The sequence below is a fragment of the Tetrao urogallus genome, assembly GCF_951394365.1.
Source record: "Tetrao urogallus genome assembly, chromosome: 4".
Lineage (NCBI taxonomy): Eukaryota > Metazoa > Chordata > Aves > Galliformes > Phasianidae > Tetrao > Tetrao urogallus.
Window position 1 is genome coordinate 123,686 of NC_136817.1, and position 25,932 is coordinate 149,617.

The window sequence follows — 25,932 nt, forward strand, 5'->3', positions numbered from 1 at the left end:
TCTATTGCCAGCTCCTGTATCTGTGGATCTAGAAAAGGGATCTGCAGACACTCCCTGTCCCCACTGCAGTCTCGCTGTCCCAAGCTGCTCCTGTCCCAAGGCACCAATGGCGCTGGCCCTCCTCCTGGGTGAGTGACAATGGGGACGTGGTGCCACGGGGGTTGGTGGCCCTGTGTGGGACCAGGACCATGTCCCTTGCAGGTTGGTGGCTGGTGGCAGTGAGCAGGGCAAAGCAAAGTGAATATGAGGACGGGGGAAGAATGGGGCCAGAGGGAGGGGAGCGTGGTCAGTGGGCCATCAGAGGGGCACAGGAGGGTGTGCAGGGAACAAGGCTGACTGCTGTCCCCTGTCCCAGTGCCCTGACCCTCCCTGTTGCTGCACCCTAGCCAGGGGTTAGAAGTGGGGGACAATGTCACCCTGCGGTGTCACCTGCCCCGGCCATCTGCCTGGGTCCGGCTCTGCCAGGAAGGAGGTTTCACCCCCTGCATGAAGAAGTGCAATGTTCAGGACATGGCCGTGTTCTGCTTTGCTATCACAACGTGGGTGCACACAGGGACGTATCGTTGCCAGTACCGGCTGTCTGAGCCAGCAGAGACATCAGAGATGAGTGACCCTGTGGAGCTGGTAGTTACAGGTGAGTGCACTGGGGTCAGAGGGAGGCCCTGAGCTGTCCTCACAGGCCCAAGTCCCATCCATTTTCTCTCCCATCATGCAGATCACTGCTTCCCCCCACCTGGCATTTCCATGAGCCACAAGAGACGTGTGGGGATGGGGACCAACATCACCATCCGATGCAGGAACATGTACCAAGGGGACACCTTCCTGCACAAGGATGGGCACTCGGCCCCTGTCCAGCAGCAGGACCCTGATGGTGGGGGCACGGCCACCTTCACCCTCTTTGGGCTGACTCCAGCTGACACCGGCACCTATAGGTGCTCCTACCACATGTACACCTCTCACAGACACCTGGAGAACTCCTTCAAAATTGCAACTGCTTCCCTGGAATCAGACACTGATGCATTGTTTCTCAAAAGCAAGGTCCACATTCCCACTAGTGTTACGCTTTCTCATTTTATGTTTTAGTCATACGTTACAAAGAAGCTTTGTTACTCATATATACTGAGGACACGTTATCTTCAGCCCAAGACAATGACTCTTCAGCTAATGCCACCCAGGCAAGCCGGATGATTGGTGATGCTGAGAAGGCTCAGGAACATTCTTTCTTGAAACAGGCCAAAGTCCATTCAAAGTTCAAACCTTGGCAAAATGCAAGCTTCGTATTTATTTACACAATAATACTATTGGACTATGGATCAACAAAATAAATAAGTCCCATTCTTGCAAAACCTGTTGCTGGTTCCATTGCACTCTTCTGGAAATCTGCACAGACAGAAATGAAATTCAGGAAGATTCCTGTGTTGCATGCAGGAGATGGTCGCTGCAGTGCTCGTGGGAGAGAGCTGTCGTTAGAAAACTGTCATGTGAATTCACAAAGCATATCAAGAACGAGACAGCACCAAAGCTGAGAAACAAGGGTGTTTTTTCCTAAGACAGATAAGATTGCAAGAGAAGATGCTGCTTTCCACAAAGCATCGCATTTTTTTATTTTTTTATTTTTAATATTTCAATTAGTAAGCAGAAGTGGATATATCCACAGCCCATAACAATTCATGGAATTCCTTTGTTGTTCTTTCATACCCCTACAAGGCTTGGCAAAGATGCCCAATGCATAATCAAATGTGGAAAAGCTGCAGTTAGGTTTGTCACTGGAAGCAAGCTTCTGAAGTCCCTGCAACAGGATAGTACATAAGTGCCGTTTCCAGTTCTTTAAAGACACCAGTTGTCAAGTGAACTAAGGAGATAGGAGCTCCTAAAAAGTCTGCCAATGTGAAAATGAAGTTCCTTACTGATCGTATCTGAGCTACTACCTCTAAAAACCACCACTACCTGGCAGATTACATTGTGGGAAAGGGGTTACAGCCATCAGAACTATCAGAACAGCCTTCGTGTCTTTTATGCCCTATCAGCCAACGCCTCTCTCTCCCTGCCCTGGTTCCCCATTGGCTGAGTACTGCAGGCTCACCAATTTCCCAACATTCCACTAAACATACAGGTACTGGCTAAAGATGAACGGTTGCTAGCTAAGTGTATATTGCTAATTCTCACATTTGCTCATTCTGCACTAGGCCACAATTCCTGGAGACCTGCTGTCCTGGGATAGAGGTAAGTTGGGAGGAAAAATGTAGGGGAGCATCACTTGCATTCCTCCTAATATAAAGGAGGGGCAGTTTGACCTCCTGTCAGAGGCCCCTTAAGTTGTTCTTTTGCTGAGGGCCTCTTGGCAAAACAGAATAGCCTATAATACAAAAGTTACAATTTTGGTACTTCTGAAGTATTTCATCTTATCTACTAAGTGTGCATAAATGTGGAATAATAAGCCACTTTCTTCCAGAGAGGCTGTGCATGCCCCGTCCCTGGAGGTGTTCAAGGCCAGGTTGGATGGGGCCCTGCGCAGCCTGCGCTGGTATTAAATGTGGTGGTTAGTGGCCCTGCATGTGGCAGGGGGTTTGGAGATTCATGAAGCTTGAGGTCCCTTCCAACCCTGGCCATTCTGTGATTCTGTGATTCTGTGACTCCTCCGGCTGCTATTACTGGTGAGGAGAGCAGCTCTGTTTCCTGGGCTGATGGATGTGGTCCTGGCCCCAGAGGCATGCATTATATAGAGCGCAAGGTTCTGTTCTGTTCTATTTTGGGCCCAAACTTTTGTTACTTGCATTCTCTATAAGTGTTGACATGGTGACAGTGTCAAGCTCTTTACCAATCTATTGGCCTTTCTGGTTTGAGCAAGAAATTGCACTTCAAGTTGGTGCACTTGTTTTAGTTTGTGGGATAATTTCTTCTCCTATGGTATCATATCCTTTTGATATTTTACAGTTGAACAACTAGAGTAATAAGGACAGAGAGTTTTGGCAAGTGCAGAAGCAATCAAAGCACAGGAAGCAAAGCTTTGTAAGAGTTCCATAGCTTGTATCATATCTGATCATAAATTGATAATCATAAATTAAATAAAATATCTCCATGGCTTTACCTTCTCCAATCAAAACGGAAAGGACTCATAGCCCCTTACAGTGAGGATTATCTAGTTAGGTTTTATACACCAAGTGCTCGGGAAAACTGTAGCAATTACTAACAGTACAAAAAGAAATTTGAGATAATCATAGCTGGCTAATACATTGTAGCTATGTAAAGAGTGGAGGAGAGGCAGAATTCAGAAAGTTTTCAGAAATAGTTCAAAGACGTTAAAAAAGGTGAATTCCTGAATGACTGCAATGCACCCTGAGCCTTCTGAGTCCATAGGATGGCACTGTGTAGGCCTCTCATGCTGCTGCTGAGACCTTCAGCTCCAATTCTATCTGATCCCGACTGAATCTTCCTCGTTCATTTGTCAGTCCATCACCAAGAAAAAGCCCAGTCCCTCTCCTCTGCAAGCAGATGCAACAAGGGAACCCCAGGTTATGAAGGCAATATTTACATCCAGATGAAGTTTCTCACTTTTACTTAGGGCCAGCCTGACTTCCTTGCTGGCATCCCAGTCGTCCCACTGCCAAGGCCCGTCACCTCTTCTGGAAAACGCAAGTGCAGCAGTGCTTCTTCCTTGGCAGGGGACAGGTAACAGGAGGAGGCCCCTGGCCTCACCCCATGATTAAACAGTTTTGAGAGAAAGTGTGTGTGCTCATCCACTAGAAAAGGAGGCTGTTTGCATAAGGGGCTTCTCAAATAAAGCTTATGTACAGTTCATTGAGTGCTTTGAAAATTCAGGCTGTTTACAATGATTCTGATTTTGTAAGAATCAATTATTACAGAGTCTACACTTCCTGAACAATTGAACTAACATTGTATTCCTAATAAACATAAATGTAATTTTAATCAATACACGTGTTGTATGTTTACACAATCCCAACTCACCTTTCTGAAACATTCTTTGGACTTTTCTGATCACAAGAGTATTGCACTGAGTGCAGGTGTCCAGTTGTGGAAAGGCCTGCCATGATGCTGATGTGTGGTGTGAAACTGGGGTGCTAGACACAACTAGTTCCAGCCCACTGCTACTCCCTCCTACTGCCCCACAGGACCCATTAGCCAAAGGGCAGGCAGCTCAGAGGGAGTGGAGCTCAGAAGAAAGATCCCAGAAAAGAGTGGGAACACCTTGGAAGAAGGTCATGGAGAAGGTGCTATGTGCCCCCAGCAACGCTCACCCTGCAGCTCCTGAAGAGCGTATGCTGGATCAGGGAGAGGTGTGAGGAGGAAGGGAGAGCGGAGAGGAGCTACTCTGCGACAGATGAAGGAGTCAGAAACGGAGGGGTGAGGAAGACCTGCTGAGCAGGGCATGGGATGAATAAATGAAATTTGTTTTCCCTAAGTTAAATTTGTTTGACTTCTGAGGTAATATTCCCATGGGCTTTCCCCTCTCTCTCTGCCTTTCTGTGCAGGGGGAGTGAGAGAGAGGCTGAGTGAGTGTCTGGTGGCCATAATATCAACACACCAAATACACTGTGGCAAAAGCAATATAAAATCAATATACATAGATTGACAAGTTACAGTCTCAGCACCTTGATTATTAGGAAGTCAGGTAGATCTTGGGGCATTATACAATAGATGTTCTTATTGATGGTGTCGATTGCCTAAGCAAATTATGCCTTTGAAGTGAAAATTGTACAGCAGATTCCATGTGTATGTATGAGGTCTGCTTCAACAGTAACGTCTCCTATGTGATTATATTCGTCCACAAGATCAGAGGCCGACGCTGGTGGTGTGACAATAGAGGATGAACCTTCTCAACAGTATTCCACTACACGTACATTACATACCTGTATACATACATACGTATATACAGGCGTATTAGTGTTTAGTGTATTTAGCTAACATTTTGACAGTTACCTGCTTTTTTCTTTTTTTTTTCTTTTTTTTTTTTTTCAGTTTCATACCACACATCAGCATTATTTCTCCAAAGGTGATAAAGGATTACATATTTTCTATGGATATTTTCTTTGAGAATTCTTTTTTTGCCTTCGAATATACAAAATCTGAACATCCATGCTGCTTGTGATTTCATGCTCCTTCTGAAAATTCTTGCTTTTTTCCAGACAAGAAAACGTACATTTGTGTGATCCGTGTTTTATTATTTTTAGATCAAGTGATGACCGTTAGTCTTCTCAGTAAGACTGACATTCACTACCTATTTTTTCCATAAGAGCGCAATCCTTATTCTTGAGATGTAGTTAATATAGCGAGGCTAGAAATGATGGGAGCCACACCGAGCTTGGTCACTACTTCAAAGGTATCATTTTAAATCATATCTATTGAAAGTGAAACTGCCTAGTCATTTCTGTAAGCTAGTTGAGCTTATTTTGATAGCATACGTTTAAAGCGTGGATCTGAATGATCTTTTGTAAAATCTGGTGATATTCAGAAGGCAGACACCTTTGAGGTCTATAGAATAATAACACTTAGTTATACCAGTTATTAATCCACGTTTGCTCACGTTACTTTTAAGTTACTTTTAAGTGAAGGTTGGGTGTCACTATATTATTGAAGTTCAGGGGAATAAAGTAAAATTGATTTTCAAATGGATTCTAAGATTTCATTTGTGTTTTTAATCCCTCTTTAGAGGAAGACAGCATGTCAAGTTATGCAGTTTTACACAGTAGATTGAGGCCATGATCTTGGCTTTATAAACAAATACAGCAACAGTGGTAGTGAGAATCCATGATTTTATTTTCATGCAGCTTGAATGGTCTTTTCTTACTTTTATGTAATTATTATTACTATTTATTTGTATCATTTTTATTAATTGATGTTTTTAATTTACGCAAGTTCTGAAAATGATCAACTGGTTTTCCTTGGCCAAAACAAAACACCATGAGGTTTCCCTCAGGTGGCCGTGGCCTCTTAATTGTTTGTTACTCCTAGTGGCTTCTTCTCTACTAATCAGTTTGTAGATGACCTGTTGAAGAATAATGAGGTTTCCTTAGTTGAGTGAAGTATCAGAATATCAGTGAAAGGGTGTCTGTAGTCAATGCTTTTCATATTTGCATTAAAGATCATAATACAAACAGATTTCTGAGATGGACATATACTGGAGTCACTTGGAAGCAGACAGACAAACAGAACAACCAAGCTAAAACAACCAACTCAGCCCTCCCAAAACCCCCTGTCTCCCCCCCCCCCACACACACACACACAAACAAACAAACAAACAAACAAACAAAGAAAAACGAAAGCAACAGCCATACAGATAGACAGACAAACAAAAATAAAAACAAAAACAAAAAAAGAAAGAAAAAAGAAACGAAGAACAAGAAAAAAAAACACACAATGGAAACTACGAAAAAGACAACGAGAGATACAGAGTGATGGGGAAGAGAATTGTCAGCAATACCTGTAGACAGTATCTTCTAGAACTAACAGTGCAAAGGCAGATATACCTATGCAATAATAACACCAAAAACAAGATCACTACTGCATTATAAGTCATATGTCATTCTCTTCTAGGAGGCAGTTCTTTTGTCTATTACGTAATCCTGGAATGCAAGGAAATAGCAAGTATCAACTAGTAACAGTGTTACACTATCTCCAGCTCTAAAATGAGACTCCTTATCTGGTTTGGACTCACGGGCTTACAGCAGGTCAGAAAAAGACTTGTGTAAATACTAAGGACAGAGAACTTTCTAAAAAGTAAGCAGCTAATCAGCAGTATTTAACCTGAAGGAAAAAAAAACTATATGCTTTACTGTGCTCTGACTAATTATAGAAATATTTATAAGGCCCCATCCATACAGAATTCAGAGATTCACAGTACAAGGTAGTAAGAATCCCAAATGAATTTTTGTCCTTTTCTCAGAGCTGAAGTTAGAAATGCAATTTCTTGCTCAAACCAGAAAGGCCAATAGATTGGTAAAGAGCTTGACACTGTCACCATGTCAACACTTATAGAGAATGCAAGTAACAAAAGTTTGGGCCCAAAATAGAACAGAACAGAAGCTTGCGCTCTATATAATGCATGCCTCTGGGGCCAGGACCACATCCATCAGCCCAGGAAACAGAGCTGCTCTCCTCACCAGTAATAGCAGCCGGAGGAGTCACAGAATCACAGAATCACAGAATGGCCAGGGTTGGAAGGGACCTCAAGCTTCATGAATCTCCAAACCCCCTGCCACATGCAGGGCCACTAACCACCACATTTAATACCAGCGCAGGCTGCGCAGGGCCCCATCCAACCTGGCCTTGAACACCTCCAGGGACGGGGCGTGCACAGCCTCTCTGGAAGAAAGTGGCTTCTTATTCCACATTTATGCACACTTAGTAGATAAGATGAAATACTTCAGAAGTACCAAAATTGTAACTTTTGTATTATAGGCTATTCTGTTTTGCCAAGAGGCCCTCAGCAAAAGAACAACTTAAGGGGCCTCTGACAGGAGGTCAAACTGCCCCTCCTTTATATTAGGAGGAATGCAAGTGATGCTCCCCTACATTTTTCCTCCCAACTTACCTCTATCCCAGGACAGCAGGTGTCCAGGAATTGTGGCCTAGTGCAGAATGAGCAAATGTGAGAATTAGCAATATACACTTAGCTAGCAACCGTTCATCTTTAGCCAGTAGCTGTATGTTTAGTGGAATGTTGGGAAATTGGTGAGCCTGCAGTACTCAGCCAATGGGGAACCAGGGCAGGGAGAGAGAGGCGTTGGCTGATAGGGCATAAAAGACACGAAGGCTGTTCTGATAGTTCTGATGGCTGTAACCCCTTTCCCACAATGTAATCTGCCAGGTAGTGGTGGTTTTTAGAGGTAGTAGCTCAGATACGATCAGTAAGGAACTTCATTTTCACATTGGCAGACTTTTTAGGAGCTCCTATCTCCTTAGTTCACTTGACAACTGGTGTCTTTAAAGAACTGGAAACGGCACTTATGTACTATCCTGTTGCAGGGACTTCAGAAGCTTGCTTCCAGTGACAAACCTAACTGCAGCTTTTCCACATTTGATTATGCATTGGGCATCTTTGCCAAGCCTTGTAGGGGCATGAAAGAACAACAAAGGAATTCCATGAATTGTTATGGGCTGTGGATATATCCACTTCTGCTTACTAATTGAAATATTAAAAATAAAAAAATAAAAAAATGCGATGCTTTGTGGAAAGCAGCATCTTCTCTTGCAATCTTATCTGTCTTAGGAAAAAACACCCTTGTTTCTCAGCTTTGGTGCTGTCTCGTTCTTGATATGCTTTGTGAATTCACATGACAGTTTTCTAACGACAGCTCTCTCCCACGAGCACTGCAGCGACCATCTCCTGCATGCAACACAGGAATCTTCCTGAATTTCATTTCTGTCTGTGCAGATTTCCAGAAGAGTGCAATGGAACCAGCAACAGGTTTTGCAAGAATGGGACTCATTTATTTCGTTGATCCATAGTCCAATAGTATTATTGTGTAAATAAATACGAAGCTTGCATTTTGCCAAGGTTTGAACTTTGAATGGACTTTGGCCTGTTTCAAGAAAGAATGTTCCTGAGCCTTCTCAGCATCACCAAACATCCGGCTTGCCTGGGTGCGGAGAGGAGCCCGCAACTCGGAGAAAAGCTGCCGGGGACAGTCGCCCTTTCTCGGCGACGGAGGAACACGACACCGCGGCTGGAGGCTGAAAGCGGCATTCGGCGATAAGCGCGACTTCTCGGGCAGCAACGGCAATCGCTCCGGAGCGCTTCACCGCGAGTGCCACTTCCGAGCCGTGAGAGCGAAGTCGTGCCGGTCTGAAGCCGAGAACGTCCGAATTCAGCCTGCTGCCGTTCCTCCGGAGGGGCTTATTTTCGCCGCAGTCTCTGGGCTGGAAGAGCCCAGAGAGGGCTCCGCCCCATTGGAATGAAAGTAATCTTACATTACTGAGAAAGAGGGAGCAATTTCTGGTTGCATAGACGAAGGATGGGAATTTGGGAAGTCTACCCTAGCAGTTCCTTTGGTTAAATTACAGCTAGGGGAGCAGGATAAAGAAGTTTACCTTTCGTGGATACGGGTGCCTCTTCCTGCCCGTAGATGATTTTGTAACAACAGAAGCAGCTAATGCCAATAAAAAAAACAAACTAACTAACAAATACACAAGCAAGCAAACAAATAAATGAATAGCTTACTTTTTGGGATTAATTGAATATGGCCTGAGAAAACAAGAAGGAATAAATATATTCTTGTACAGGCCAGGTTACTCTGGCAAGAAATTAAATACAACTGAAATGAAGGATCAAAGAATATTAACTGAATGAGAATTGTAAATCTGCCTTTAACACAAACAGGGAAAACCAAGGTTACAACCCCAGAGACAAAAGAGCAATATTCCATCAAAAACCTCTGGCAAACACCTGGAGAACTCCTTCAAAATTGCAACTGCTTCTCTGGAATCAGACACTGATGCATTGTTTCTCAAAAGCAAGGTCCACACTCCCACTTGTGTTACGCTTTCTCATTTTATGTTTTAGTCACACGTTACAAAGAAGCTTTGTTACTCATATATACTGAGGACACGTTATCTTCAGCCCAAGACAATGACTCTTCAGCTAATGCCACCCAGGCAAGCCGGATGATTGGTGATGCTGAGAAGGCTCAGCAACATTCTTTCTTGAAACAGGCCAAAGTCCATTCAAAGTTCAAACCTTGGCAAAATGCAAGCTTCGTATTTATTTACACAATAATACTATTGGACTATGGATCAACGAAATAAATAAGTCCCATTCTTGCAAAACCTGTTGCTGGTTCCATTGCACTCTTCTGGAAATCTGCACAGACAGAAATGAAATTCAGGAAGATTCCGGTGTTGCATGCAGGAGATGGTCGCTGCAGTGCTCGTGGGAGAGAGCTGTCGTTAGAAAACTGTCATGTGAATTCACAAAGCATATCAAGAACGAGACAGCACCAAAGCTGAGAAACAAGGGTGTTTTTTCCTAAGACAGATAAGATTGCAAGAGAAGATGCTGCTTTCCACAAAGCATCGCATTTTTTTATTTTTTTATTTTTAATATTTCAATTAGTAAGCAGAAGTGGATATATCCACAGCCCATAACAATTCATGGAATTCCTTTGTTGTTCTTTCATACCCCTACAAGGGGTACATGCAAAGATGCCCAGTACATTATCAAATGTGGAAAAGCTGCAGTTAGGTTTGTCACAGGAAGCAAGCTTCTGAAGTCCCTGCAACAGGATAGTACGTAAGTGCTGTTTCCAGTTACAAAGAGAATCCCAGCAAGAATTGTTAGGACCAATAAATGACAATAGATGGCAGCAGAGACCATGAAATACTCATCTTGCTGCTTCTCACTGCAGAAACAGCATTTCATTCGCACGGTAAGTCCGATACTTTTAGAGAACTACTTAAAGAGACGGTCGGCCTGTTGGATTCAGAATATGAGAATATAACCCCCCGAGCCTAGCCCTATCTGCACTCCCATAGATATGGGCACTCTTCATGCATATTTATGATGAGCCAGAACTCACCTTCTCTTCTCTCCTGCTCTGCTGAGCTAATTGTAATCTTAATTGAGTGATGTATGTTGCTTTGAGATGATCCATGTGTCTGATTCCAGGTTTCTAGTTTAATCACAGTGCGGTTTTATGCCGTGTTGATTTCTTTGCTCTGCAGTTTATGATGATGCTTTTCACAGAATTCCTAGAGGGGCCTGAATAATTCCCAGGCAAGTATATAAAGACACAAAGATAGTAGACATTAGAGAGTCCCAAGATCATTCAAGAGGGACTAAGGAGGTGATTGTCTGCCTGGTGAGGCCACAGCATGAGCTGTGTGTTCAGTTTTGGGCCACTCACTCCAAGAAAGACCTTGAGGCCATGGAATGTGTCCGGAGAGGGGCAACGAAAGTGGAGAATGGTCTGGAATGCAAGTCTTTTGGGGAGCGGCTGAGGGAGCTAGGATTGTTGAGTCTGGAGAAGATAAGGCTCCAAGGGAGACCTTATCACTCTCTGCAACTCCCTGAAACACGTTTGAGGTGTGGTGAAGGTCAGCTTCTTCTCCCAGGGACCAGTGATAGGAAAGGAGGTGATGGCTCTTAGGTGTTTCTAGGTGAAATATCTTCAGGCTGACTCTGATTTCATTGGTTTTCTTTTTCTTTTGTACATCATCTGCCCACGTGGCCTGCATTTTATTTCATCTTGCCACCTATCCGTTTGATGTAGAGTGTGGTCTCTCTTTTTCTACCACCGATAGGTACACCTCTCTGCCATTTATCTTGGATGGGAAGCAAACTCATACCTACCCGTTTCGATAATGTTCCCTAGTCCTTGGCTGTCTTTTATGCTCACAATGGCCTATTCCTTTGAAAACCTCAAAGCCATTGCCTTCACCAAATCTCTTTCAGAAACTAGCAATCTGATTTTGGTGCCGTGAACCTTGGTTGACGGAACTCCTAGAGCATTTGGCGGTGGAACATACATCACGATCGTGTTTCTGTTTCAACGTGGTTTATCTGTAGTTAGGAGTGTTTACGCTTGCACCTGAAGTGCCTAGGAAAAAAAAGCACGTGTTGGGAAAGGTAAAGGTAAGCAAGAGTAGGGAACTTGTTTTCCTTTCTATCCTCCGGATCACACGCATTTCTCAGCTCTATTGTCTCTATAATCTGGAGATCGCTACTCTTCATGGCTTTGGGGAGTTTTTAAAAAACAGTATTGAATCATCACTTCGTAATGCAAATGGAGATCTAAAAAAACTCCTTTAATTCTTAAATTCTTTAATTCTTAAAGACTTAATAAAGTCTTAGTGAAACTTCAGCCAGAAGGGGTATCCTCAAGGCTAAATTGAAGATTCTGAAGTGGAAGATGAGTACCTGATGAGTATGTTTCACTTCACCGTATCACGCCATGCTCCGCCATGCCAAGCAGCAGCAGATGAAATAGGAAGCCTTTTGTCTGGCTTTGTCCTCTGAAACCAGAGTTACTGTCCACTCAGTAGACTCAGTAGACTCTGAACTACTGTTGTTAGGAAGAAAGGAGTATGTTGAAAGAGTTGTTCTGAAAAGTTTTCAAATGAAGCCTAAGAATTGTCTTCAAATTTCTGGATGTTGCCAAGGAGAGGAAAATGTTTTCTTTCCTAGCTCTCTCCCCTTTTCCATTTTGCTTTTCAAACCTGAAAGACTTTGGTTTACCTTCCATTCCAATTTCACTAAAATTCCGTCTACTAAAAACAACTTCTGCAATATCCTGAGCGTGAAAAGAAATCAAGCGATGTAAAATACATGCCTTCAGAACCCTCTTTTCTCTGACAGAGAATGAATCTTTCTTTCCCAAGTGAATTTGAAAGCTACTGTATATCAGGTACACGAAACTGCTCACTGCTTGGATTTCTTGAATAGAAAAAGGAATCTTTAAAAGACACCCATTCATCCGTGGTAAGGACAGTAGAGGTTGGAAAAGAATGAAAAGCAAGTTAGAGCAAAATAAATCTAAAACAATGAAACAAATGGAAAAGATAATAGCCATGCAAGTGAACAGGGCACGCGAAGAAATAATCAATCCAAATAATTCTCCCTGAGCAAAGCTGACGGTGGGATATGACCTTCTAGAATGAAAAGATGTGCTCAGTTGTTTTAATGAAAGGTAAAGAAGAATATGCAGCAAAAATAATCATAGTAATTAGACATGTCAGAAACATAGCCTACAAGCAAAGTCTGGAAGTTACAGGCACGGGAATGCGAAAGGGTTGTATGTGAGCAGTCATCACATAAGTAGTAGGATGTAAAAAGCAAGAAAAAACATCTTGCCATGAGTTAAACTTAGAATATCCGGAGTGCCTGACAATGCTAAAAGGTTAAAAAAAGCTGCAATAGAGCACTCCGTGTTTCTTAGTGGTTGCTGGGTTTATCTTTTTACATATCCATTCATTTCACATAATAAGCAGCACAACTAGAGTGGTTTTAAAGCAGGAAATTGAAGCAAAACTGTCTGATCTCAGGTTTTAGCATACTGTGTATTCTATTTAGAAAAGTCTGATGAGCAGATTAACATCTGTTTAATGCATGTAAAATGCAGTTTTACTCAACACATAGTAAAAGAAAAGCTCAACATTCCTACCTCTGATGAAGATAGGGTATCTTGGAATCGCTAGGTATGAACAGTATGCGTATGGTGAAATTTCTCTAGTATAGACTTAGGTTTTACTTCTGCGTCCCATTACTCTGCTTACCATAAAGAAACACTGTTCAGATAAGTAGCAGCCCTAATATTCTGACCACTTTAGAATAGTCAGAATTTTTTAATCACCGGACAGTAACTCACTTCATCTTTGACAAGATACACCGGCAGTAGGCTCACAGAAGCATGAGACTCGGTGAGCGTATTGATTGGAAGACATTTGTTTATTCTGAAAACCACATTGGCTTTTGCTGAGAAAGTGCAAACTAAGGATCAAATGCTTTCTACAAGAAATGAGGATCAGGAAAGTTTATAAGAGGACTTAGGAAATCGTACCCTTTCTTTTACCATCAGTATCGAAGTAGGAACGGCATTAACAGTCAATGGCAGTGTTGTTTTTTCCCTCTCATTCATTAGTGTTCTTGGTGACTTTCTCCTCTACGTAATTTGCAGCCTTAATTAAAAGAAAACAAAACAGAAAGAAAACCCTCTAGTTTGCAGAATAAAAGAAGATCTGTTCACTTACTTAGCACACCAAAATCAAGAATTTCAAGACTTCCATTATTGCAGGCGGAAGCTTATTAGAATGTGTTTTTGTTTCTTGGAGTTCCTTCACTGAAATAGAATTCAAAACCCATGCTGCGGCACTGCACTATTGTTCACTGCAAGAAAGTAGTTTGCTCTGCCTCAGAGGCGGTGCGTTTCTCTGTTGCATTTGCTCTGGGTATATACAACGCTTGTTTAAGTCCTTGAAATGTCTCCGAAAGAGATGGATTTCCATGCATCTCCAGTAAATCTGGCTAGAACGATGTAATTCTCTCCCTTATGCAGCAAGCCAACGTTTCCATTAGAACTTTCGTAGGCTCATTTGACTAGCAGGTAATGATGGACATAGTATCTAATCACAAGCATGGAGATAGACGCAGATATTTGTTTCAGATCCTCAGATTAGCATCATTTTGCTTCAAGTTTTATTTCGAGCTTGAGATCACTCTTTTCGCCTGAAGCGCTTTTACCAGATGTACCTCTGCCAGAAATACAGGGCAGGTGATGCCTCACGCTCCGGGTTAAAGAATGGCACGACTTGGCTCTCACGGCTGGAAACCGGCATTCGCGCTGAATCGCTCCGGAGCGTTTGCACTCGCTTGCCCGAGAAATCGCGCTTGTGCCCGGTTGCCGCTTCCAGCGCTCAGCCGCGGTCTCGTTTGGTTCGCTCGCCGCGAAAGAGCGACTGCCGGCGGTTGCTTTTCGCCGAGTCGCCGGCTCTTCTCCGCGCATCGGAAAGGAGCGCTTTGGACTTCGCCCGGCGTACGTCTATGCACGATGCGCTGCGCCTGGCTCGGAATGCGGTGTCCGTGCCTCTCCTTCGAGCGACACTTCGTGGCAGTGTGCTTCTCCGTGGCTCCGCTTCTGCGCTCCGTGACGAAGAGTGGAAGGGAGCACTTTCCCTAAAGAGGCAGCTGGGCGTTCGTGGAGCGACAGAAGTAGTGCTCCCAGGGAGCACATTCGAAAAAGGCGAGAGGGATCCTTCCAGCACTGCGCAGATAAAAGCCCCCTTCGGAGGGACCGCGGCACGCTGAATTGGCCCCTTCTCGGCATCGGAACGACACGACTTGGCTCTCACGTCTCGAACCGGCATTCGCTCGGAATCGCTCCGGAGCGTTTGCACTCGCTGCCCGAGAAATCGCGCTTCTCCCCGGATGCCGCTTCCAGCGCTCAGCCGCGGTCTGCTCAGAAATATCACTTTCCTTAGAAATAATTCACGTTTTCTCCATCAAATACATTACAATACAGAATGTGACATTTTCAATATTAATTAGGACATTTTACTCTGTACGCCGTGCCGATGCCGAGAAGGGCGAATTCAGCGTGCCGCGGTCCCTCCAAAGGGGGCTTTTCTCTGCGCAGTGCTGGAAGGATCCCTCTCGCCTTTTTCGAATGTGCTCCCTGGGAGCACTACTTCTGTCGCTCCACGAACGCCCAGCTGCCTCTTTAGGGAAAGTGCTCCCTTCCACTCTTCGTCACCACGTTTATCATTTTCAGCAAAATGATACAGGATGCTATGAACCGTGCCTTCTTTGTTAATAAGGAAGGGGGAGATGTGGGGGAAGATGTAACTGTGAGCAAGTCAGCCAAGAGTCTATCAGACTCCTTGATAGAGCCTATCACCGTGAAACCTTGGGAGTCTGGAGTGTAAGACTGAGAGCAAATGGGCTCTGTTTGTGTCTAAGGGCAAACAGGAGGTTGTGTCTGTATGCACTGTTAACCTTATCACACTTAAGAAACCTTTCATCCTTTATCACTATTGTTTGGGAGAAGCTGGGCCAATTAACTGAGGAGGGGGACAGCATTTTCCTGCTTATGAGTGAATGGTACATGAGATGTGTGTTGAACACCATAAAGCAGAACTATTCGGAGAACGATTCTGATGCGACAAGAAACCGTGCGAGCTCTCTAACTCGGCTGAGCGCCGACAATTGGCGCCCGAACAGGGACCCCAAGCCGGGCCCGACTTGAAGACTGACCGCTCCGGAGCACGCTGAGAAAAGCGTGGCAGGTGCCGAGAAAAACACGGAGCACGCTGAGAGAAGCGTGGCACACGCTGAGAGAAGCGTGGCACACGCTGAGAAAGGGCGCAGAACACGCTGAGAAGCACGGCAGACGCGGAGAGAAGTGCCACAACCTGAGGATTCATCGCCCCGACAGCTCGGAGTGCCTTTCTCCGGACCGTTGCCGTGGGGATTCATGTGAGCTCCGAACAAAAGAACGTCCGAGTTACTTTGCAGACTGTTCTGAAAAAATGGGAAAAGACGGTGCCCGCTGCCGTTTTACAGCAGGTGCTGCTCTGGGCTGCCAAGAGTGACCCCTCGATCGCAAATCAGACCATTTACGACCCCGAAGGAGGGGACCGGGTCGGGGTGAAGCTATGGGACGCTGCTGCTGCGGGTGGTAAGACAGCGTTCGGGGAGCTGCAGACTCGGAGAAAGCTCTTTGAAGCGCTAAAGAGTCACTGAAGATCGCAGTCCGACAGCGCCAGTCTGCCTGAGGGCGAGGGAGAGGCTGGTTGCTCTGCAGATCAGCCCACGATACCATCGGCTGCCCGGCCGCCGCCGTCGGGTGGGATTTTCACTGCCGGAATCAGGTGAACGGGAATGCTCATTTCCCACTGATGACATGGGGGAGAGGAAGAATCTTGGGGATATCCTGTCCTGGTTATTGTCACTGTCTTTGTGATTGGTAAATGCTTATGGCAATGAAAGTGTAAATGTAAATGGCAGATGGAAATGTAATGGTTAATGGTATACGGAGGTGGAATTGTTAACAGTGCACAGAAGTGTGAATGTTAGTGCTGTATGGAAGTGCAAACATCAGTGCTGCATGGAAGTGGAATTAGGAACGGTACATGGAAGCGTAACTGAGGGGTACAAATAGTGGAACTGTGAAAAACAAAACAACGAAGACAAAAATCAGCACAACGTTTAAAGAAGAGCGGCGGGTTAAAATATTCAAGTCTGTGATCTGCTCCAGCCAAAGCAGATCAGTGCCGGCAAGAGAACGCATCCCCACACTGCTCCTCCCCCCGCTGGTAACCAGAACGCAAACGAGGCGTTAATGGCGAGTGGGGACGAAAACAAAAGACTGGAAGCGAGAAGAGCCTTGATCTGCAGAGATGTAGGAAACTCGGTATCCCAGTGTCAGCACGGGAAGCCTGAGGAGGGAGGAGCTGAGAGAAGGGCTCTAGGACCCAGAGATCTCCGCAGGAAGAGCTGGGAGGGGGGGCTGGCAGGGCCCAGGAGGGTTCTGCCCTCACTGAACAGAAGAGCAGCTTGTGCCAAAAGCGGCGCTGCGTCTGGTAACAGATGCGATAGCAGTGAAGGGTGGAGAAAATGAAGCTGAGGAAGGAATGACAGCAAGGTGTGGAATTCGTAGCAAACGCTGAAGCAAAATGTGGTGTTCTTACTGCAGTAAGTGATGAGTTTGTAACCAGACGGGAAACCACTGGCAAAAGTGAGGAGGTTTGCTTTGTTAAACGTTTGCAATCTAGTATAGGAAAACAGGTAGGCATACACAGATTGTTGTACGTGCCAAATTAATCCAAACCTTGACTAGGCATGATTTACTAAAACAACAGTGCCACAGCCCATATACAAAGGTCTGGGCTCTCAGCTGCAGAGGGCAGCAGTAACCTTCCCACTGAAATGTGGCAGGTCTCCCAGTAAAGAAATACTCATGGCTGGACTGTGCATGCGTATTATAAGTGCAGTGCAACGGAGAGCACAGGATACTATGTAAGTATTCAGAACAAGTGAGCTTTCTGTGGACACGCTCAGGGTAGCAGTGGTTCCTGTTCTTCAGGCGGCCGCTCTTGACTCAGTGAATACCAATGCCCTCGTACGTTCACTTTTCTGTGCAGGGAGTAGAAAACAGCAGGAGCTGCTGGCCTGAAGGCTTTGCCATAACTGAGCAACCTGATGTGGCCATAGGTGACCCTGTTCACTGCAGGGGAGTTGGGTCAGATGGCTTTAAAGGTCCCTTCTGACTCAAGCAGGTCTATGATTCTCCCTGCCCCTTTCTGGTAACTGCGTGGCACAAGCCTCACCAATGATGCAGGTACAAAACGTATTACCCAAAGCAGGAGTTTCTGCTCATAAAGTGGGGCAAAACCTGAGTTGTCCAGTCTGAAATTTCCTTGCAGTAGCTCAGATCACTCTTGTTCGAGTGTCTCGTACTGATTCAAGGTATTCCTAAAGAACAAAGTTCATTAGAGAATGAGAAACCACCATCCTTACATGAAGGCAAGAGGTCCTCCAGAACACCTTGCTACATAATCCAGTTCCCCAGGTGAGACATGAGCTACTATGAAGTAGCTATTGCTTCTGCAGAAGTTATTAGTGTAATGTGAACAGGTGCAGAAATCACTTGAAGAAAGCGACATCTTACTTGAAAATTCTTAGTTCCAGCTTGTTAGACAGAGGCGAGCAGGTGGGAGGAGGTTGGTGGGGAAGTGCTTTGATGGGAGAAATATTCAGAGCTCGCTCCTCTTGCAGTGAAACCCAGCTCTGATCAGATGCAGGTCTTCTGAACTTGGCCACAGACTCTAGCTTCTTACAACCCTTGTTATTGCACAGGTGCTGTTTGGATGCACAGCTGTAGTCTCCAGCACCTTGCTGGAGCCTGTTTTTCTCTGTGCTTTACAGGCAAGGCCATTTGTGGGCTAAAGACTATTAAGCAGGAAAAGTTTTGTTTATGGAAAGGCTTAAATTCTTTATAAAGGAATCCCAGCCTATACTGAAAATGTGGTGTGGCTCCACTAAGCAGAAATTGAAAATGCTTTCTCTGACTTGAGAGTGTTGCAGTGACTGATACACCGATGAGACACAGACAGCTCCTCTTCATTGCCAAATTCTCAGGGTTGCAGCTTGTCCTGTGTGATAGGAAAAAAGCCACCTTGCCATGCTTTATCCTAGGCAAGAACTGATAGCACAGTAAAACTGGAATTGTATCACATCAGTGCCCGAGTGATTTATTACAATCTAGGGCACTATGTCTCACCTTGGATGTACGAGTTCCAAGGAGAATTTTGGTTTTCACAAGGCGGCATTAAATGGCCAGGGATGGCAATGGGTACCAAAGGTGGCTGCCACGTGCTGCCATGAGGCAATGCAGGCAGTGACATCACTGCATGCCTTGTCCTGACTCATGTCTCAGCCTGGGGGAGTTACTCTAAGGAAGTCTCCTGCAGCTTTCCACTTACTGAATCAGTCTTCTGGGCAGCACTGGGATGGAAAATGATTGCTTCTGCTCCAGGCATCTAATGCAACCATGCAATGAATTTTCTTCTTTGCTCCCAGTCCAGAAAAGTCAACACAGCTCCACAGGATGCACTGAATAAATATTAATATTGCTGTCCTTACTCCCTGAGCTCATTTTTGCTCTTGGTGAATTGATTCTCATTTACTCTGTGAATACAAAGTGAGCAGTTTTGTTAAACCTCACAGTTGCTCTAACCTGCAGAGAAAAGCTTGGTGTCATCTATCTCATTCCCTGTTTTCCAAGACACACACAGATGATTTGCAGAGTTACTGGGCTTCAAACCAGGTGTCTGATAAACAATCTGCTTCTGAAATAGTGGAATGCAGCTGCTTTTGCATTCTCCAGCAGATTTCAATGTGCCTGTGGCAGTAGTAAATATTAAATCATAAACAGCATCTGTACAAGATGCTCTTCTTCCTTCCTCATTTTGACAGACACTTGTCAGGAGCCACAGGAACGCGAATGTAGAGCACAGACACCCAGTTACCAAGCAGTGTTTCATTACCGTATGTTAATTACATTTTTGAGAAGTTCTAGGAAATCAGGAACATAAAACATGCAGGCGTCTTCTTTCCATTGATCAGAGAACTGTGCAGCACAGCTGCAACTTCTCCCAAGTCTTTACTGCAGGAAATATTCTGAAAAAAAAAAAAAAAAAAAGCCTCTCCCTTTTCCTCAGGCTTTTTTTTCTTTTTTTTTCTTTTTCTTTTCTAAACATAAAAAGCAAATAAAAGCATAAAAAGAAGAGATTTCTGGGGATAGCTGGAATAAACTCTACTCAAGTTCAGCATTCAACACGATGTTTCTGTGTCTTAGGAGTAAATGAGAGGCAAGTTCCAGGCAAGGCCCAGCTGGCTAAGTGCAAGTTTTCTAGTATAGCTAGGAACTGGATTGGCTCTTTGGCTGCCAAGCCCACCTCCAGTAATTAGAAGCTGAATTAGAAGCTAATTGACTCTCTGCAATTCACTTCCAGTGCTCATTATCACTTTGATATTTAAAGTACTTGTAAAACTGATGAATCTGTACTTGTGATTTCTCTGAAGTGAGAAACTAAACCAAGTTCCAGAGGAGTAGCTGGGTGATAATTATCTGTTAATGTTCTTCTACATGTTGATTTTGGTAATGGCTGTATTTTATTAAGGACTAATGAGTCATCTTCAGTGCTTCAAGTCCAGGTGACAAGGAAAAACCCAGCAAAGGACAGTTACAGCCCACGGCAGCAGCAGCAGCAGCAGCAGCAGCAGCAGCAGCGCAGTGGGTGCAGTTCTGTTACCCAAAGCCTCCTGAGGAGATGACATTTGGAGATCAGCTGAGTGCTGTTTGTGGAGCAAGCTCCTCTCAGGAAAATTAAGGAAGCAGAAATGCAAATGCCCAGCACTCGGCTCCTGCAGGCATTTGGAACGCAGTCGGCTTTGCCATTTGTTTACATTTTCATTTTTTCAGGAAAGCGGTCGCATTGGCAGTTTCTTGTGTAAGTCCAGAGGGCAATTTTGTATTTTTGTTGTATTCCCTTTGGAGCATGCTGATTGTTTGCCTCCCTGCAAGCTTTCCAGAGATCTCCCCTGAGGAGCTGCACCTGGCGTATTATAAGTGCAGTGCAATGGAGAGCACAGGATACTATGTAAGTATTCAGAACAAGTGAGCTTTCTGTGGACACGCTCAGGGTAGCAGTGGTTCCTGTTCTTCAGGCGGCCGCTCTTGACTCAGTGAATACCAATGCCCTCGTACGTTCACTTTTCTGTGCAGGGAGTAGAAAACAGCAGGAGCTGCTGGCCTGAAGGCTTTGCCATAACTGAGCAACCTGATGTGGCCATAGGTGACCCTGTTCACTGCAGGGGAGTTGGGTCAGATGGCTTTAAAGGTCCCTTCTGACTCAAGCAGGTCTATGATTCTCCCCGCCCCTTTCTGGTAACTGCGTGGCACAGGCCTCACCAATGATGCAGGTACAAAACGTATTACCCAAAGCAGGAGTTTCTGCTCATAAAGTGGGGCAAAACCTGAATTGTCCAGTCTGAAATTTCCTTGCAGTAGCTCAGATCACTCTGCACTCATTCGCTGCAAAGTCCACAGGACCACTGGTAGGAGCATCAACACCTCAGCGTGCTTCGGTGTCTACGAGGGTATGTCATGACACCAGGTGGTGGAGTGCTGAAATTCTGGGAACCAGTGAACCCAAACCCAAACTGAAGAAGATAAGCCTCCAGAAGGAACATCAAGTACTGTTCCAACAGAACCATAAGAAGACCGCCAACCATCACCTTGCAACAATCGCCTGTCAATCACATCATTGATAGGTACTGTACCTGCATCACGATGCACGTTGTACTTCATGTTTCCCAAACAGCAGGAGTTTACCCCTGACCTACTCACTCTTTGGTTCAGGCTGTGACCTGGCAACTCTGCTGCACTCCATCCCTTCACAGCCTGAACCAATGATTGAACGTTAGTTGAGAGGTCAAGGCTATCCCAGGGAGCTCAGGTGCAAGCAATGATTGGAAAAGGTGCTTTTATTTAAGTGTTAGCAGCAGAGGGAGCAGTATCTCTCTGAGTTTGCTCTTCTTTTGAGTTGTTACTAGTTTCTGGAAGGGGTGAGCTAATTTGTCTTCGTTACCTGCTGCTATGGTTCTTGTAGGTTATGTATGGTTACCTGTTAGGTATGGCCGTATGGTCTTGTATGGTTACCTGCTGTGGCGCTTATATCCCATTAGAGAGCACTGTCATTACATTCTTTTGCCATGTGACTTTGTTTAAAATATTTTCTTCAGGTGGCAGCCTTTTCTCAGTTCTGTTGCTTTATTTGTCAATGCTGCTCTGCCAACCTTGCTGTGACTCTGGGCTGGGCCTGGCCACTCATCAGGGTCGAGCTGCTACCATGATAGATACAGCTGTAGGGGGTGCAAGTTGAGTTGGGATACACGTAGCATGTGGGTTACAGGTTGTGTATGCCTGAGTATCTAATTCACACTAAAATGTCTTGGCTGTATGCATGTGGTGGCTGGAAAAGCTTTGCATTGTAGAAGCAAAGTTCAGAGCCAGAAAGTAAGGGAACGCAACATTATGAAAAAAAGAAGAAATGATCTATGGAAAATTAATTGTTATAGATGTTCTTTGATCCTGGAAAATCATAAAAATAGTCTTGGGGGGGGGGGGGGGGGGGTAGAAAAAAAAGCAGGTAACTGTCAAAATGTTAGCTAAATACACTAAACACTAATACGCCTGTATATACGTATGTTTATATACAGGTATGTAATATACGTGTAGTGGAATACTGTTGAGAAGGTACATCCTCTATTGTCACACCACCAGTGTCGGCCTCTGATCTTGTGGACGAATATAATCACATAGGAGACGTTACTGTTGAAGCAGACCTCATACATACACATGGAATCTGCTGTACAATTTTCACTTCAAAGGCATAATTTGCTTAGGCAATCAACACCATCAATAAGAACATCTGTTGTATAATGCATCAAGATCTACCTGACTTCCTAATAATCAAGGTGCTGAGACTGTAACTTGTCAATCTATGTATACTGATTTTATATTGCTTTTGCCACAGTGTATTTGGTGTGTTGATTTTATGGCCACCAGACACTCACTCAGCCTCTCTCTCACTCCCCCTGCACAGAAAGGCAGAGAGAGAGGGGAAAGCCCATGGGAATATTACCTCAGAAGTCAAACAAATTTAACTTAGGGAAAATAAATTTCATTTATTCATCCCATGCCCTGCTCAGCAGGTCTTCCTCACCCCTCCGTTTCTGACTCCTTCATGTGTCGCAGAGTAGCTCCTCTCCGCTCTCCCTTCTTCCTCACACCTCTCCCTGATCCAGCATATGCTCTTCAGGAGCTGCAGGGTGAGCGTTGCTGGGGGCACATAGCACCTTCTCCATGACCTTCTTCCAAGGTGTTCCCACTCTTTTCTGGGATCTTTCTTCTGAGCTCCACTCCCTCTGAGCTGCCTGCCCTTTGGCTAATGGGTCCTGTGGGGCAGTAGGAGGGAGTAGCAGTGGGCTGGAACTAGTTGTGTCTAGCACCCCAGTTTCACACCACACATCAGCATTATGGCAGGCCTTTCCACAACTGGACACCTGCACTCAGTGCAATACTCTTGTGATCAGAAAAGTCCAAAGAATGTTTCAGAAAGGTGAGTTGGGATTGTGTAAACATACAACACGTGTATTGATTAAAATTACATTTATGTTTATTAGGAATACAATGTTAGTTCAATTGTTCAGGAAGTGTAGACTCTGTAATAATTGATTCTTACAAAATCAGAATCATTGTAAACAGCCTGAATTTTCAAAGCACTCAATGAACTGTACATAAGCTTTATTTGAGAAGCCCCTTATGCAAACAGCCTCCTTTTCTAGTGGATGAGCACACACACTTTCTCTCAAAACTGTTTGATCATGGGGTTAGGCCAGGGGCCTCCTCCTGTTACCTGTCCCCTGCCAAGGAAGAAGCACTGCTGCACTTGCGTTTTCCAGAAGAGGTGACGGGCCTTGGCAGTGGGACGACTGGGATGCCAGCAAGGAAGTCAGGCTGGCCCTAAGTAAAAGTGAGAAACTTCATCTGGATGTAAATATTGCCTTCATAACCTGGGGTTCCCTTGTTGCATCTGCTTGCAGAGGAGAGGGACTGGGCTTTTTCTTGGTGATGGACTGACAAATGAACGAGGAAGATTCAGTCTGGATCAGATAGAATTGGAGCTGAAGGTCTCAGCAGCAGCATGAGAGGCCTACACAGTGCCATCCTATGGACTCAGAAGGCTCAGGGTGCATTGCAGTCATACAGGAATTCACCTTTTTTAACGTCTTTGAACTATTTCTGAAAACTTTCTGAATTCTGCCTCTCCTCCATTCTTTACATAGCTACAATGTATTAGCCAGCTATGATTATCTCAAATTTCTTTTTGTACTGTTAGTAATTGCGACAGTTTTCCCGAGCACTTGGTGTATAAAACCTAACTAGATAATCCTCACTGTAAGGGGCTATGAGTCCTTTCCGTTTTGATTGGAGAAGGTAAAGCCATGGAGATATTTTATTTAATTTATGATTATCAATTTATGATCAGATATGATACAAACCATTGAAGAGACAGACCTCTGTTGTTACTGGGGCATTGGTATTCACTGAGTCAAGAGCGGCCGCCTGAAGAACAGGAACCACTGCTACCCTGAGCGTGTCCACAGAAAGCTCACTTGTTCTGAATACTTACATAGTATCCTGTGCTCTCCGTTGCACTGCACTTATAATACGCATGCACAGTCCAGCCATGAGTATTTCTTTACTGGGAGACCTGCCACATTTCAGCGGGAAGGTTACTGCTGCCCTCTGCAGCTGAGAGCCCAGACCTTTGTATATGGGCTGTGGCACTGTTGTTTTAGTAAATCATGCCTAGTCAAGGTTTGGATTAATTTGGCACGTACAACAATCTGTGTATGCCTACCTGTTTTCCTATACTAGATTGCAAACGTTTAACAAAGCAAACCTCCTCACTTTTGCCAGTGGTTTCCCGTCTGGTTACAAACTCATCACTTACTGCAGTAAGAACACCACATTTTGCTTCAGCGTTTGCTACGAATTCCACACCTTGCTGTCATTCCTTCCTCAGCTTCATTTTCTCCACCCTTCACTGCTATCGCATCTGTTACCAGACGCAGCGCCGCTTTTGGCACAAGCTGCTCTTCTGTTCAGTGAGGGCAGAACCCTCCTGGGCCCTGCCAGCCCCCCCTCCCAGCTCTTCCTGCGGAGATCTCTGGGTCCTAGAGCCCTTCTCTCAGCTCCTCCCTCCTCAGGCTTCCCGTGCTGACACTGGGATACCGAGTTTCCTACATCTCTGCAGATCAAGGCTCTTCTCGCTTCCAGTCTTTTGTTTTCGTCCCCACTCGCCATTAACGCCTCGTTTGCGTTCTGGTTACCAGCGGGGGGAGGAGCAGTGTGGGGATGCGTTCTCTTGCCGGCACTGATCTGCTTTGGCTGGAGCAGATCACAGACTTGAATATTTTAACCCGCTGCTCTTCTTTAAACTTTGTGCTGATTTTTGTCTTCGTTGTTTTGTTTTTCACAGTTCCACTATTTGTACCCTCAGTTACGCTTCCATGTACCGTTCCTAATTCCACTTCCATGCAGCACTGATGTTTGCACTTCCATACAGCACTAACATTCACACTTCTGTGCACTGTTAACAATTCCACCTCCGTATACCATTAACCATTACATTTCCATCTGCCATTTACATTTACACTTTCATTGCCATAAGCATTTACCAATCACAAAGACAGTGACAATAACCAGGACAGGATATCCCCAAGATTCTTCCTCTCCCCCATGTCATCAGTGGGAAATGAGCATTCCCGTTCACCTGATTCCGGCAGTGAAAATCCCACCCGACGGCGGCGGCCGGGCAGCCGATGGTATCGTGGGCTGATCTGCAGAGCAACCAGCCTCTCCCTCGCCCTCAGGCAGACTGGGGCTGTCGGACTGCGATCTTCAGTGACTCTTTAGCGCTTCAAAGAGCTTTCTCCGAGTCTGCAGCTCCCCGAACGCTGTCTTACCACCCGCAGCAGCAGCGTCCCATAGCTTCACCCCGACCCGGTCCCCTCCTTCGGGGTCGTAAATGGTCTGATTTGCGATCGAGGGGTCACTCTTGGCAGCCCAGAGCAGCACCTGCTGTAAAACGGCAGCGGGCACCGTCTTTTCCCATTTTTTCAGAACAGTCTGCAAAGTAACTCGGACGTTCTTTTGTTCGGAGCTCACATGAATCCCCACGGCAACGGTCCGGAGAAAGGCACTCCGAGCTGTCGGGGCGATGAATCCTCAGGTTGTGGCACTTCTCTCCGCGTCTGCCGTGCTTCTCAGCGTGTTCTGCGCCCTTTCTCAGCGTGTGCCACGCTTCTCTCAGCGTGTGCCACGCTTCTCTCAGCGTGCTCCGTGTTTTTCT

The 25,932-nt window shown here is 45.1% G+C and overlaps 1 pseudogene across 1 annotated transcript in view; it reads left to right on the forward strand.

Annotated features, from left to right (window-relative positions):
* Positions 1 to 106: 106 nt before the first annotated feature.
* LOC306945801 (osteoclast-associated immunoglobulin-like receptor) overlaps positions 107 to 25,932 on the forward strand; it is a 31,967-nt pseudogene continuing 6,141 nt past the window's right edge. Inside the window, exons 1-4 of the transcript in view lie at positions 107 to 128; positions 202 to 237; positions 356 to 634; positions 716 to 947. The product of the transcript in view is annotated as an osteoclast-associated immunoglobulin-like receptor (transcript). The remainder of the gene's footprint in view (positions 129 to 201; positions 238 to 355; positions 635 to 715; positions 948 to 25,932) is intronic.